This window comes from Carcharodon carcharias, chromosome 13 (assembly GCF_017639515.1).
Source record: "Carcharodon carcharias isolate sCarCar2 chromosome 13, sCarCar2.pri, whole genome shotgun sequence".
NCBI classification, from domain to species: domain Eukaryota; kingdom Metazoa; phylum Chordata; class Chondrichthyes; order Lamniformes; family Lamnidae; genus Carcharodon; species Carcharodon carcharias.
The window spans coordinates 52,592,898-52,607,442 of record NC_054479.1 but is presented as its reverse complement, the minus strand read 5'-3'; the positions used below and the strand labels follow the sequence as shown (position 1 = coordinate 52,607,442).

The following is a 14,545-nucleotide window of genomic DNA, read 5'->3' as shown; positions in this document are numbered from 1 at the left end:
GTCTTGACAAACTATAGCATTAAGTTAATAGCACTTGCATTTTTAAAATATATATACAGTAAAGTTTGGTTTTGTTTAAAAATATGTAATCTTGTGCCGTGAATCTTTCAGTTAATCACTGGGTATTTTAGAATTTCTCTTTAAACATTAATGGTCTTTATGGGGATTGTAACAAAGGGCCGATAACATCCAGTTCTTTTTGGTGAATTTTTATGCTCAAATGAAAGGCCCAGGTGACAGGAGATAGAATGTGTTCTTTATTAGGCACTGAGATTCAGTATCAAGTACTCCCAGGTCAGGTGCATCAGTGGTAACATACAGAATAAAGCCACCACTATCCTGCTCTAATAACATGCTATAATCCCAGTTTTGGTGCCTGCTGCAGCAATATGACAATTTCAAACCCCCAACCTTCCTCATGAGGTCCGAATGTAATTTAGGGGGAAGCTCTACATTGAAGAGCAATTCTCACCAGAACTGGGTGGAGACTTCTCAAATTCATTACGCTTCCAGGCTCCTTTCCTCTGTAAGTGTCAGCTCTAGTGGTGAAAGGGCAGTGTACTGATTCATTGCAGTTTTCCATGAACTATTCTTTGAGAGGCATGGGGCAGAGATAAACAGAGGAACGATAAGGGAAGGAATTCCGAATATTTACTCTTTACATTTGAAGTTGTGGGAGTGTTTATATGAAAACTTTTCTAAAGAAAGTAAAAAGGTGAAGTAGAGTGTCTGACATACAGTTGTTCAACATGTACAGAAGAAATATGCTTGTTTATTCAAATTCTTCTTTATTCCATAACTTACTCATATTCCTTATGGAAGAGAACATTATATCCAAACAATTAGAAATGTTAAATTTGGCAGTGTTAATGTTATGTTAATTATACATTAAGGGTATACAGGTGATGGGCATTGTTTAATTAAATACATTGAACACATTGAGCACTTATAAATAGGGAACAGTTGGGACACTGGGTGTGAGGGGAGAGCTGTGAGACTGAATAAAGTCAATAAACTCAGTAAAGAACTGGCTTGGACTCTACTAACAGGCAAGACCTCCACATTCATGGGATTTCAACTGCACTCTCACACTCCCATCCCAGCTACCCGTAAATATTAAGGCTTATGGATCAACTGACTCACAAATATATACACTGCCCAGATTTATCAATAGCCCGAAATGAGCCTCACTGTTCTGAACTGGCATTAGTCATTAGCCAAGGGAGAGAAAATGATCACAGGTGCTGTTCCACTTTGATAATAGGAAGGATTTAATTTTCAGAACATTGCAACTTCACAGGGGAGAACCTGTTGTGGTAATTGTTTTCTGAGTATCTGTATAGCATATGTCTGTATCGGCTTACCAGTATTTTGTGGCAAAGAGTGCCTGAGGATGGCTTGAGATATAAAATTACATGGGCCTGAAATATTAGCGTAACAATGTGGCCTCACTGAATTATCATTTTAAGTTTTACTTTAGAAAATCCAACCAACTACCTGGGGAACAGTGGTTAGTCACAAATCATAGACTGGAACGAAAATGCCTTATGGCAGGTTTTAACCACCTACACAGGCAGTGAATTGCTGGCCAGCAGACAGAACAGTGCAACAGCTCATTAGAAACTTTTAGAAATCACAGCTTGCACTTGCAAGCATCTCTCCTCCATAGAGGCCCACGGCCTATGGGACAGCCACAGATCCCAAAGAGTGACTCATCACCTGTACCTGAAAGTTACTGGGTTAGAAATTCTTTCGTTCCAATATTTCAGAAGGATGGCCACGATTTGCTTCTGGTTAGAAATGAGGTGAGCAGCCCATAAGATATGCGTGCCCATCTCATATTCTTTACGTGGCCATGAGCAACCCTCATGCGGAGTTGGTTTCCACTGTGCTGCCGACATTCTGTGCGTGCAGCGAGGAGCCAAGTAGCATTCTGAAGAAACCACGTGCTCCAGGCAGCCTTCCTTTTTCTTAAAAAGCACGGTCCCTATAAAAGGAAACTTGCAACAATGTGCTGTAGGCTTCTGGATAATCACATTGGAGCACTAAAGGACAAGGAGGAACTCACAACATGCCAGGGAAAGTTTCCCCACTTTAGTGATGCTGCCCTGGTCAGAGAGGTGGAGAGGGCAGGGAGGAGGCCATATTCCACCAGGGGACGGGAAGACATTGAGTATGAGCCTTCACACGGAACAGGAGCACATTATAAGGGTGGTTAATGCCCAGAGTGTGGCTCCCAGAAAATGGCAGCAGGGCCAAAAACAGTTTAATGACCTCACTCTGATGTTAAGGCAAGTGAATACATCTGCACATCACATGTCCAATCCAACTGCCAACATACCACACTCCCGTCACTCACCCAGCAGCACATCTCAACATTCAGGCTCACCCCTAACATCTCTACACTACAACACGTACACACACACACGTGCACACACACACATGCACACACACACACGCACACACACACATGCACACACACACACACCTTCCAATCACAACAGTCCCATATATCTCCACACACATCCACAAATTGACAGCTATTCAGCTGTGGCAGGCACATCACCCAACCACACTGACTTTCCATCACTGATATTCTGCCTTCTTTCTTGCAACAGGAGAAAGATCCAGAGGACTAGCGGAGGACCAGCACACCTGCATCGTCTCAGTCAGTGCCCTGGAGGGCATAGTGCATAGAATTATTGAGGCCAGTGCCACAGAGTCAGTGGCACTGCCAAGTGCATCAAAGATGATAATAAGTTGCTGCCTTGCGCACCTTCTCCACTTACTCCTCACCCTCATCTTGAAAGGTTCTATGAAATGGAAACTCCAGATGAAGTGACTGTCATGAGCATCCTGCTTTCTGCCCTCCCTCATCCTTACCCTTTTGTGCTTTCAGATACAAGAACTGCTACCTGGTCAGGTACTGCAGCCTCATGATGAAGCATCATCAGTTGACTTTCCACTCTCAGCCACCAGCTCTGATACTGACATTGCCTTAGAGGCTGACAGAGAGGTGGGATTTGCATGTGATGAGTCACTGGGCTGCAGCCAGGACAAAGTGGGCATAGATCAGTTCATGTGCAAACTCCCCAAAGGCTGAGATCGCACATGAGTTCTGCTGCAGGGACCCAGATGGAGACTTTGTAAGGGCAGATTACAGGAAAATGTTGATGGTGATGCATATCGAAATTGTCCCGACTCACTGGGGATAGTGCGCTGTAAAATCAAACCCCATGTTCCCCAAGCCACCACAAAAGTGAAAAGTTTGACCAAACCACCAGATTGCCCCAATTATACCTGTTTAATTTAGGTTAAACTTAATAAATAAATAACTGTTTATTGAACAAATTGTATTTTACCAGTGGCAAAAGAAAGAAATATGAACTGCTAACTTCTAACTCAATAACTTAAATTCTACCCCTTCTTAAATCCCTCTACACTTACCCTCACACACACACAAACACACACAACATAGATTTTAAGGATGAGATAAAACAGCTCAATAGCACCAATCTGGAGTACAGGATTAGTTAGGTTGATTTTACTTGATGTTTTCCAAATTCCTTGCAGTTTGTTGTTGACACGAGGTGGTCTCCCAGCACTTTCAGTCTGTGGTTCGCCGGTTGAAAAACTTGCTTTTCAATGTCTCTACTGGTGATTTTTTTCCCCTTTTCCTCTTGACAGGGATTTTCAGAGGAAGCAGGTTACAGAGTTGTGCGGGATCGCCAGTTAGCTATTATAGGAGAATTGCTGGAATCTTACAAACACAGGAGAGAGAGGTTTCAGGTCTTCCCTCTTTGCAGGCTAGGAGCTGTTCTGCCTGCACTGTTACCACACACAACCTTGGTCACCTGGTCAGGAGCCAATTAAAATGCTGTCGTCAGACTGTCCCCCTTAGTCCAAAACCCCTTTCTGGCACCATCCTGTTTTCGCATGGCACTCTATGTTCCTGGAGAGCAACATTGTAGATATTCCTCATCCTGCTCCAGTGTACATGTCTTTCACTGCCGTTTTTAAAAGCCACAGTCCAATTTTAAAGCCACAATCCAATTTTAAAGCCACAGTCCAATTTTAAAGCCACAGTCCAACAAAAATAAAATATAGGCTCTATAGAAAATGCTTGGTGCATTGGCAGGCCTGCCACACAGCCTCTACTCACTGACTAAGAGCATTGAGTCAGGCTGCATGTGGTACAGAGCATCATGCAGAACTTGGAATCCATCCTTTCCACCATGGAAGTGGTCGGCACATCCGCGACAGAACTGTCCGACGGACCCATGCTGGCCGCTGTCTGAGCTTCCACTGCAACACAGGCCGAGGCCTTCAGACGGGTGAAGTTTTAATCTAACTGATCCGTATGGAGTGGGGAGGCCGGTTGTGGATCTTTCACTCAGCCACAGTATTAGCTTCCTGCTTCTAGTTTTCCCAGCCAATCACAGAGAGAGTTTTAATGACAATCCCCACTCTGTCAATGAAGGATCTCAATTGAACAGGACACTGGGAAGGGTCAGGGTGGCTGCAGGAAAGCCTTGTAGAGGCATGAAGATGGAAGATGGAGGAATGCTGTTCCTTGGTTCTCTGGCCTTGCCCTGGAGGTGATGCTGGAGGCCAAAAGGGCAAGAAGGGACTTGTTGTTTCTCCAGGGGAAAGAAAAGACCAGCCACCCAAACTAAACAGGCACGGCTGAAACTTGTGGAGGATGTGGACAACAGAAATGTGGTGCCCAGCACATGGTAACAATGTCAGAAAAGCTTCAATACCTCACCACATCTGGAAAGGCAAGTGGCAAACCACTTTCAAGTGGCATCCATCACTCTATGACTTTTCTAGCATTCTCCTGCACAATATTCCTCTGACTAACACAACTTGCAGTTCCACACATTCAATTTCTCCCCAGGCATTTCCTCAAATCTCCAAGTAACCAGTTAAGACTCACACTCACCTTCATCTGAATGCCATCTCTCATCCAACCCTTGCAATCACTCTCCACAAATGTTCTCATTCCATTCTTAATGCATGTTCCACTCACACTGGTTGCTCTCTCTTCCTCTCCGTGCAGAAGAAAAGGGCACACAGCTCCAGGCAGACGCAGAGAGCCCAGGGCGAACCTGCAACTATAGGCATGCAGACCCAATTGGAGATGGGCACATTGAAGATCAGCAGGATGGTACAGATATTAGCACCAATGATGGAGATGGGCATCTCTCACAGACCTGGTGATGTCACACTACCACTTGGCACTTAACATTCACTGATGTTGAATTGAAATCACCACTAACTGAAGTGCCATGTTTTGCATTATGTCGGAGTTGAATCTTCTCTCCATTTCAGCACTAACTCATGTCTATGATCTCCTACAGGTTCTTCAAGGGGGGTGAAGGAGCTGCTGTGGGAAGAGGTCAAAAAGAGTCCTCAAGGAGGACTAGCACTCTGAGAAAGCACCATCGCATGACTCATGTGCACCCTCCACCAGCTCAGATACAGTCAACTTGGTGGGTCCTGCATTAGATAGTTAGGTTGTCACATAGTGAGGCACACATCATATGGAGAAAAGCCTCACCTTAGTGGCTCAATGCCTCTATGAAATGCAGCAAAGTGCTCTCCAGCTCTTGGCTAGTAGAGATATGCAGCTGGGCCAGAGAAAAGATGGAGAAAGGGCACATGGCAATGGAAACTCTTCTCATGCCTCATCCCTTGCCTACTGATGCTCCCAATAGAGCAGCTCAGTTTCCTGTCCTGATGACCGCGTCTGCCCCGACATAGCTTCAGATGGGGAAGACTTTGACAGGGCCCTCTGGAGCTCCAAAACCCAGAGTGTGCCCACCACAGGCACCTCCCCTGTGCATGGGAACGAGCAGCCTACCTCTCGCTCTGCTGAAGCCACAGGGGTCGCTTAGCAGTAAGAAAAAGCAGATGAGAAAGATTTATTAATTGCACAAGGGGATTCACTTAGTTGTGCATTGTAATGAATATTAACAGAACACCATAAGTATTTCACTGAATGAAACATTTTATTTGAACTCCTCATTTTCCCAGTCTCTATTTCATTGCAGCCACCTCCACTCTAGATAACACAGTTGAATGGTCTGATCAGGTTTTATGAGTGTGAATGTGACTGTCTGATAATTGACTATTGGAATGAATTGTATTTGGGGTGGGCGGGCACAGATGGGGGGTACATATGACTTCAGATGGCACTGCCAGATGCCCTCACACTCAGAGGTAAAGCATGCTGAGGTCATCACAGCTTCTCTGGCAGCCAGACAAGTGACTACAAGCATGTCGGCCACGTCAGGCTCATCCTGCTCTTCCTCAGGAGGATACTGGTCATTGTACTCCTTCCTCTCGCTGCAGCTCCACTCCTCCCTGCAGTGCAATGTTGTGTAGGACACAGCAGGCTACAACTATTCTGGCTTTCTGTGAACAGTCTACCTTCCTGTCCCCTTTTCACAGATCTTCACCCCTCATCCTCCTCCTCTCCATGTCTTGCTCATGTTGCAGAGCAAGGGATGCTCAAATACTGCCCTCACACCCATAAAAGGTAAAGTTATTTTCTGTCTTCCTGATGATCAGCAAAAACCTCTAAATTGCTCCAGCAATTCACCACAGTGCTTCCACAAACATTGCCTCAGCAGAAGGAAATCAATAGCACCAAAGCTGCAACTTGTGGAGTGACTGTATAAATAGCCCCAGAACAGGGCGTGCCACATAACACTTACTGTTTCAGGAGTGAATGAAGAATATGCTGTTTGCACATGCATTGAACCTTTTTGATATTCTAGAATTGCAACAACCCGTTCACAACAATTATGTCATAATCTCACACTTTCAATATCTTTGGGCGCACACAGGGGGCATCTCCATTTCACTCAGGCTGTGTTGAGCTCCACAGGAAGTGGCCAGTGTGCTTCGCTATAAACTGTGGTATGCAAATTAGTTTCACACCCACTGTCACCAAAGACGGACCCATGGCCAGCACCACTAGTCCCCACAGAGGGACCAGTGTCTGTACTAAGATCCACAGACCCCAAAGAGGGACCTATCACTTCTACTAAGAGCTACAGACCCCGAAAAAGAACCCAGAGCTTGTATCAAGAGACACAGTCCCCATAGAGGGAGCCGGTACCTGAACCACCAGTCCCCAAAAAGGGATCCATTGGTTGTACTGAGAGTTATAGATCCCAGAGGGACCCACTGCTCAAGAATCAGGGATTCCAAAGAATTTGGTATTTAGTTAGAGAGAGAGGGGGTACACATAAGAGACCCACAACAAAGTGTGTGTCACTCAAGAGAACCTATATTTGTCAGTAGGATAGATTCTAATGAATAGTAAAAAAGTGCAGCATAAATTCATGTGCACAGATACACTGAAGTGCCATGTGCTAGAGATTCAATCACAACAAACAAATGTAACCTATAGTAATTTTTTTCCCAGGATAACACATGAAAATTTATATGAAATGTAGAAAAATAAACATTCTCTCAACAGGCTAACCTGTTAAAGTTTCAAGAAAGCAGATTGGCAAAGGCACTGGCTTGGAGAAACCTCCGTAAACTACCATGATCTCAAAAAGCAGTTTATATTTTTCTCTCAGTCATTATTTTCCAGATACTATAGAAATCTGATTGATCATTACTGGGAGCAGGGTGGGGGCAGTAATAGCAAGCATGAAAGATTGGAAAATATGTTCTCAGTTTGAGACAAAGCACTTGCGTATAGATCTGAAAAATCACAAGTCTTGTTTTTGTGGTGAATCCAAACAGCAATAATTTATGAAAGGACAAATTTGCAAATACATACCCCTATACAATAACTATGCATTACCGTACAACTTTGCAATCTTAGCAGGACCAGTACAATGCTTGTAATCCTGGAGACTTTTTAAATCTTAGGACACTAATCACAGTACCAAAATACTTCCTGTAATTCTCTACAATCCACAGGTCTCCCTGTCTGAGGAAATTAAATATGTTGCAATAATAACTGTCGAGATTCCCACACAAAAAGGGCAATTAAGGGCATGTCCTGATCGGTCTGAAGACTCTCAGTCCATCACCAGGCCTTATGGATAGTGACAAATATAAAAGCATTTTTGTTTAAGGTTTTGCTTGCCATTAGATTTTTAATTCAATCGTGATAATTAAGGAGTTAAAAGCCAGTTTTTGGTCTCTCAGGCTCAGCTGATCTGATAATCCATGTTGAAGACCAATTGGAAGAAGCACTGAGGGTGGCAAGGGCACAGAACGCTCTCTGGGTGGGGGACTCCTTTATCCATCACTAAAAGTGGCTCGGTCACACAACTACTGACCATTCTGGCTGAGCCCTGAAGTACAAAAGCTACTAGATTGGGATTGCAGCAGATGGTGAAGAAACCAACAAGAAGGAAAAGCCTACCTGACCTCTTCCTCACAAATTCACCTGTTGCAGGTGTATCTAGGCATGATAGTATGATAGCAGTGAGCAACATACAGTCTCATCTTCACATTGAGGATATCATCCACTACCACTAAATGGAACAGATGTAGCAACTCAAAGCTGGGCACCAATGAGGCGCTGTGGGCCATCAGCAGCAGCAAAATTGTATTCAACAACAAGCTGTAACCTCATGACCCAGCCGATCCCCCACTCTATCATTACCACTAAGCCAGGGGATCAACCCTGGTTAAGTGAAGAGTGCAGGAGGGCATGCCAGGAGCAGGACCTGAAAATGAGGTGTCAACCTGGTGAAGCTACAACACAGGACTACTTGTGTGCCAAACAGCAGTAGCAGCATACAATAGACAAAGCCAAGTGATCCCACAACCTACTGATCAGATCAAAGCTCTACAGTCCTGCTGCATCAAGTTGTAAATGCATTGTAGACATTTAAGCAACTAACTGTGAGAGGTGGCTCCACAAATATCCCCATCCTCACTAATGGGGGAAACGAGTACTTAAGACCATAAGACATAGTAGCAGAATTAGGTCATTTGGCCCATCGAGTCTGCACCGCCATTTAGCAAGTCTTGCCTGCCATTGCTATTGTATTTTATTCAATTTATTAATTAAGTACTCTAGTATCCCCACTCTTCACACTTTATAATAATTTTTTTTATACACGCCAGTATCAATCTTATACTTAACAAGCTATCTTTAAGAAAAGGAGAAAAAAAAAGATCTAAACACAAACTAAAGACATTACTTTAACGAATAGAAATACTCGCCAATCCTACTTACCAATCAGCTGCTCTCCACATTCTTTTCCCTCTCACGTTTTTTAATGGTCTCACACTCTTCTCCCACTGTTAAAGGCCCCACTCCTCTCGCACTCGTTCTCTTTAAATGACCACACTGTTTCTCTCACTCTCTCCCAGTAAATGACCACACTGTTTCTCTCGCACTTGCATCAGTGCGAAAGACAAAGCTGAAGCATTTGCAACCATCTTCACCCAGAAGTGCCAAGTGGATGATCCATCCTAGCCTCCTCCTGAGGTCCCCAGATGCCAGTCTTCAGTCAATTCTATTCAGTCAATGTGACATCAAGAAATGGCTGAAGGCACTGGATACTGCAAAGGCTATGGTCTCTGACTATATTCCAGCAATAGTACTGAAGGCTTGTGCTCCAGAACTAGCCACGCACCAGCCAAGCTGTTCCAATACAACACTGGCAACTACCTGGCAATGTGCAAAATTGCCCAAGCCACAAAAAGCAGGACAAATCCAACTCGGCCAATTACCGCCCCATCAATCTACTCTTCATCATCAGCAAAGTGATGGAAGGTGTTCTCGACAGTGCTATCAAACGGCACTTACACAGCAATAACCTGCTCACTGATACTCAGTTTGGGTTCTGCCAGGGCCATTCAGCTCCTCACCTCATTACAGCTTTGGTCCAAACATGGACAGAAGAGCTGAACTGTACTGTGGAGATGAGGTGAGAGTGACTGCCCTTGACATCAAGGTAGCATTTAACCAAAAGAGGCCTCAAGGAGCCCTAGCAAAACTGGTGCCAATGGGAATCAGGGGGAAAACTCTCAACTAGTTACAATTATACTTTGCACAAAGGAAGATGGTTATGGTTATTAGATGTCAATTATCTCAACCCCAGGACATGGCTGCAGGAGTTTCTAAGGCTAGTGTCCTAGGCCCAAGCATCTTCAGTTGCTTCATCAATGACCTTCCAACCATCATAATGACAGAAGTGGGAATGTTCGCTGATGATTGCACAACATTCAGCACTATTTGCAACTCCTCAGATACAGAAGCAGTCTGTGCCCATATGCAGGAAGACCTGGACAACATCCAAGCTTGGACTGATAATTGGTAAGTAACATTTGTGCCACACGCGTTGGAGATGGTTATTGCCAGGCACAAGAAATAATCCAAACATCTCCCCTGATATTCAATAGCATTACCATTGCTGAATCCCCCATTATCAACATCCTGGGGGTTACCATTGACCAAAAACTGAACTGGACTAAACATATAAATACTGTGGCTATAAGAGCAGGTCAGAAGCTAGGAATTCTGCAGTGGGTAACTCACCTCCTGATCCCCCAAAGCCTGTCCACCATCCACAAGGCACAAGTCAGGAGTGTGATAGAATACTCTCCACTTGCCTGGATGAGTGCAGCTCCCACAACACTCAAGAAGTTTGACACCATCCAGGACAAAGCAGCCCGCTTGATTGGCACCACATCCACAAACATTCACTCCCTCCATCACCGATGCACAGTGGCAGCAGTGTGTACCATCTACAAGATACACTGCAGCAACTCAATGTGGCTACTTTGACAGCACCTTCCAAACCCCTGACCTCTCCCACCTAGAAGGACAAGGGCAGTAGATGCATGGGAACACCATAACCTGCAAGCTCCCCTCCAAGTCACTCATCATACTGACTTGGAACCATATCATCATTCCTTCACTGTCGCCCAGTCAAAATCCTGGAACTCCGTGACTAACAGCGTTGTGGGTGTATCTACATTAACACAGACTGCAACATTCAAGAAGATGACGCACCACCACCTTCTCAAGGGCAATTAAGAACGGGCAACAAATGCTGGTCTATCCAGCAACACCCATATCCTGTGAAAGAATGAAAAGAAAACACAATATATTCTTTTTCCTGAGTTCTCTGCCAAAGGTAGGCCCGACCCACAGCACCAGGACTTCCACCAGGGGTAGGGCAAGCAGGCAGATCTTGAATCCACCCCAGCCAGAACGTGGGTCAAAACCCATGCTGTAGGCATCAATCTGATCCACACTGGCTGTCCAGCCAACTGGGCCAACTGAACCCCCCCACCCCCACCCCAAAGGAGTCCAAGTTGCTGTGGCAACATACATTTTTACACGCATGTTGTAGCCTGGAGCTATGGATTGTGATGGTCAAAGCTCTAACTTCTTTCCATCACATTGCTGAATCTCTCCCACTCTTACTGCCTGCCCTGTTGGAAGGGTTTACATGTTGATACTCAACCTGTTTGGCCACATTATGAACATAACTTCCTTGGTCATCAAGTGCTGGAGTGGGACATGAACCTGGAGCTTCTGGCTCAGAAGCAGGGATGCTCACTGTGCCATAAGGCCTCCTAATGATATATTAACACAATACTTCATAATCTTCTCACAGGCCGGAGTATGTTATGTTACTGGATTGCTCAAAATCTAGATCAGAACGAGTGGTGAATAATTGGAATTGTAGCACACGAAATGGATCTGAGTTGGCATTTAGAACCAAAGTTCATCAACATTTAGGGGGGGCAGGATGTGAGGGGAGAGTCAGCTGATTAAATGGATGTACAGAACACATACAGGATGTGCAAGGGTCAAGTGGAGGCAAAATAACAAAAGTAAAATAACAAAAGTAAAAAACAACAATGCATCAGTGAGCATAAGGGTTTGAGATCCAGGTCTAGTCTACTCAGAAGGAACTGGAGCTATTTATTCAGCTTTAACTAGTGACCTGAATTTATGATGAACCAAATCTCTTATTCTGCAGTAGGCTAAATCTAGCACACAGCTATCAAATTGTTGTTTATAATCGTCAACCTCCCCACTACCCTCTCTCTCAAATATGCTGACAAGCTCTTTATGATGCTTGATTTGATTGAACCCTACAATGACAGATGCAACATACTGTATTAAATTCACCTATTTCACACTCACAGCCAAACTGAATGCTGATCAGGATTATACCTGCAGCAGCATTGTTTCGTTGGTATAGGACAGGTGGTGTTGGGCAGTGATAAATCACTGCAATAACAGGGTGACTAACCAGAAATAACCATTTCGATTACAGTAAAAGTTATCTCAGATCTATAGGAAAACCATTACAGAAGGAGGGCACAGTTCAGTTGTAGTGGGTTCCTCCAGGAGTTTCTCAGGATTTCAGTTATGAGGAGTTTTAAAGAGTGCCCTGCATTAATTAATCTCTGACATATGGATCTAGAGCCAGCAATGAATAAAACTCTAATATTTGTATTACAACATGCTGTGCCATATAGTGGTGGGATGCAGGTTTGCAGCCGAACAATCCTATAATAAAGCTACAATACAGGATCAACAGACCTAATGGCCTACTCCTGTTCCTATCCTCTATACTTGAGTTACTGGAGTTACAGGTAAGAGGAGAGGGACCAGAATAGTAAGGCTACAAGAGTTGAATTGTAACAGAAATACCCGGAAAAACTCATCAGGTCTGGCAGCATCGGCGGAGAAGAGCACAGTTGACGTTTCGAGTCCTCGGGACCCTTTAACAGAACTAAGTAAAAATAGAAAAGGGGTGAAATATAAGCTGGTTTAGGGATTGGGGGTGGGGGGTGTTGTAGGGACAAGCAGCCAATGGTAGGTGGAGATAATCAAAAGCTGTCACAGGCAAAAGAACAAAGAGATGTTGAAGGTGGTGATATTATCTAAAGGAATTTACTAATGAAGAGTAGAAGACAGGACAGATAAGGTACAGATAGCTCTAGTGGGGGTGGGGGAATACTAAAAGGTAGAAATAAACAATGGGTGGAAATACATTTAAAAATAATAGAAATAGGTGGGAAAAGAAAAATCTATATAAATTATTGGAAAAAACAAAAAGGAGGGGGAAGAAACGGAAAGGGGGTGGGGATGGAGGAGAGAGTTCAAGATCTAAAGTTGTTGAACTCAATATTCAGTCCGGAAGGCAGTAAAATGCTTAGTCGGAAGATGAGGTGCTGTTCCTCCAGTTTGCGTTGAGCTTCACTGGAACAATGCAGCAAGCCAAGGACAGACATGTGGGCAAGAGAGCAGGGTGGAGTGTTGAAATGGCAAGCAACAGGGAGGTCTGGGTCAAAAACAGAATTACCTGGAAAAACTCAGCAGGTCTGGCAGCATCGGCGGAGAAGAAAAGAGTTGACGTTTCGAGTCCTCATGACCCTTCGACAGAACTGGAGGTCTGGGTAATGCTTGCAGACAGACCAAAGATGTTCCGCAAAGTGGTCACCCAGTCTGGGTTTGGTCTTGCAATGTAGAGAAAACTGCACTGGGAGCACCGTTCCACCCTGCTCTCTTGCCCACATGTCCATCCTTGGCTTGCTGCATTGTTCCAGTGAAGCTCAACGCAAACTGGAGGAACAGCACCTCATCTTCCGACTAGGCACTTTACAGCCTTCCGGACTGAATATTGAGTTCAACAATTTTAGATCTTGAACTCTCTCCTCCATCCCCACCCCCTTTCCGTTTCTTTCCCCTCCTTTTTGTTTTTTCCAATAATTTATATAGATTTTTCTTTTCCCACCTATTTCCATTATTTTTAAATGTATTTCCACCCATTGTTTATTTCTACCTTTTAGTATTCCACCACCCCCACTAGAGCTATCTGTACCTTATCTGTCCTGTCTTCTACTCTTTATTAGCACATTCCTTTAGATAATATCACCACCTTCAACACCTCTTTGTTCTTTTGTCTGTGACAGCTTTTGGTTATCTCCACCTATCACTGGCTGCTTGTCCCTACAACACCACCACCACCCCCCGCCCCCCCGCCCTTAAACCAGCTTATATTTCACCCCTTTTCTATTTTTACTTAGTTCTGCTGAAGGGTCATGAGGACTCGAAACGTCAACTGTGCTCTCCTCCGCCGATGCTGCCAGACCTGCTGAGTTTTTCCAGGTATTTCTGTTTCTGTTTTGGATTTCCAGCATCCGCAGTTTTTTGCTTTTATCTTTAGAGTTGAATTGTATTGAGCTGCAAATGAAAGCTCCAGGAATACATGCCAATAGAGATATGTCACAGGGATTTCATAAGTTAAGGATCCTACCAAAAGCATTAGCCTGCCTTTCAGACACTGACTACTTCATTCTACATTCCAATTACTGTATTTATTAGATTTCCAACGGAGATTTTGTTTTATATCTATTCTTAAATCAAGGCATACTGCTTTCATTTCACTCAAATGCGTCTCCATTTTGGTATGTCATTTGCAGGGCCAGAGGGCATGTAGCAGAGGGTTGGTGCTGGTTGGGAATAGAGTTACACTGAGCATGAAAAAAGTAGCATCTGATTGTTTGAGATTGAATTTAAACATGAAAT

General features: G+C 44.2%; 1 protein-coding gene across 1 annotated transcript in view; it reads right to left on the bottom strand.

The window, feature by feature from the left end:
- LOC121286044 (BICD family-like cargo adapter 1) overlaps positions 1-14,545 on the bottom strand; it is a 77,270-nt gene that overhangs the window by 45,474 nt on the left and 17,251 nt on the right. The window lies entirely within an intron of this gene.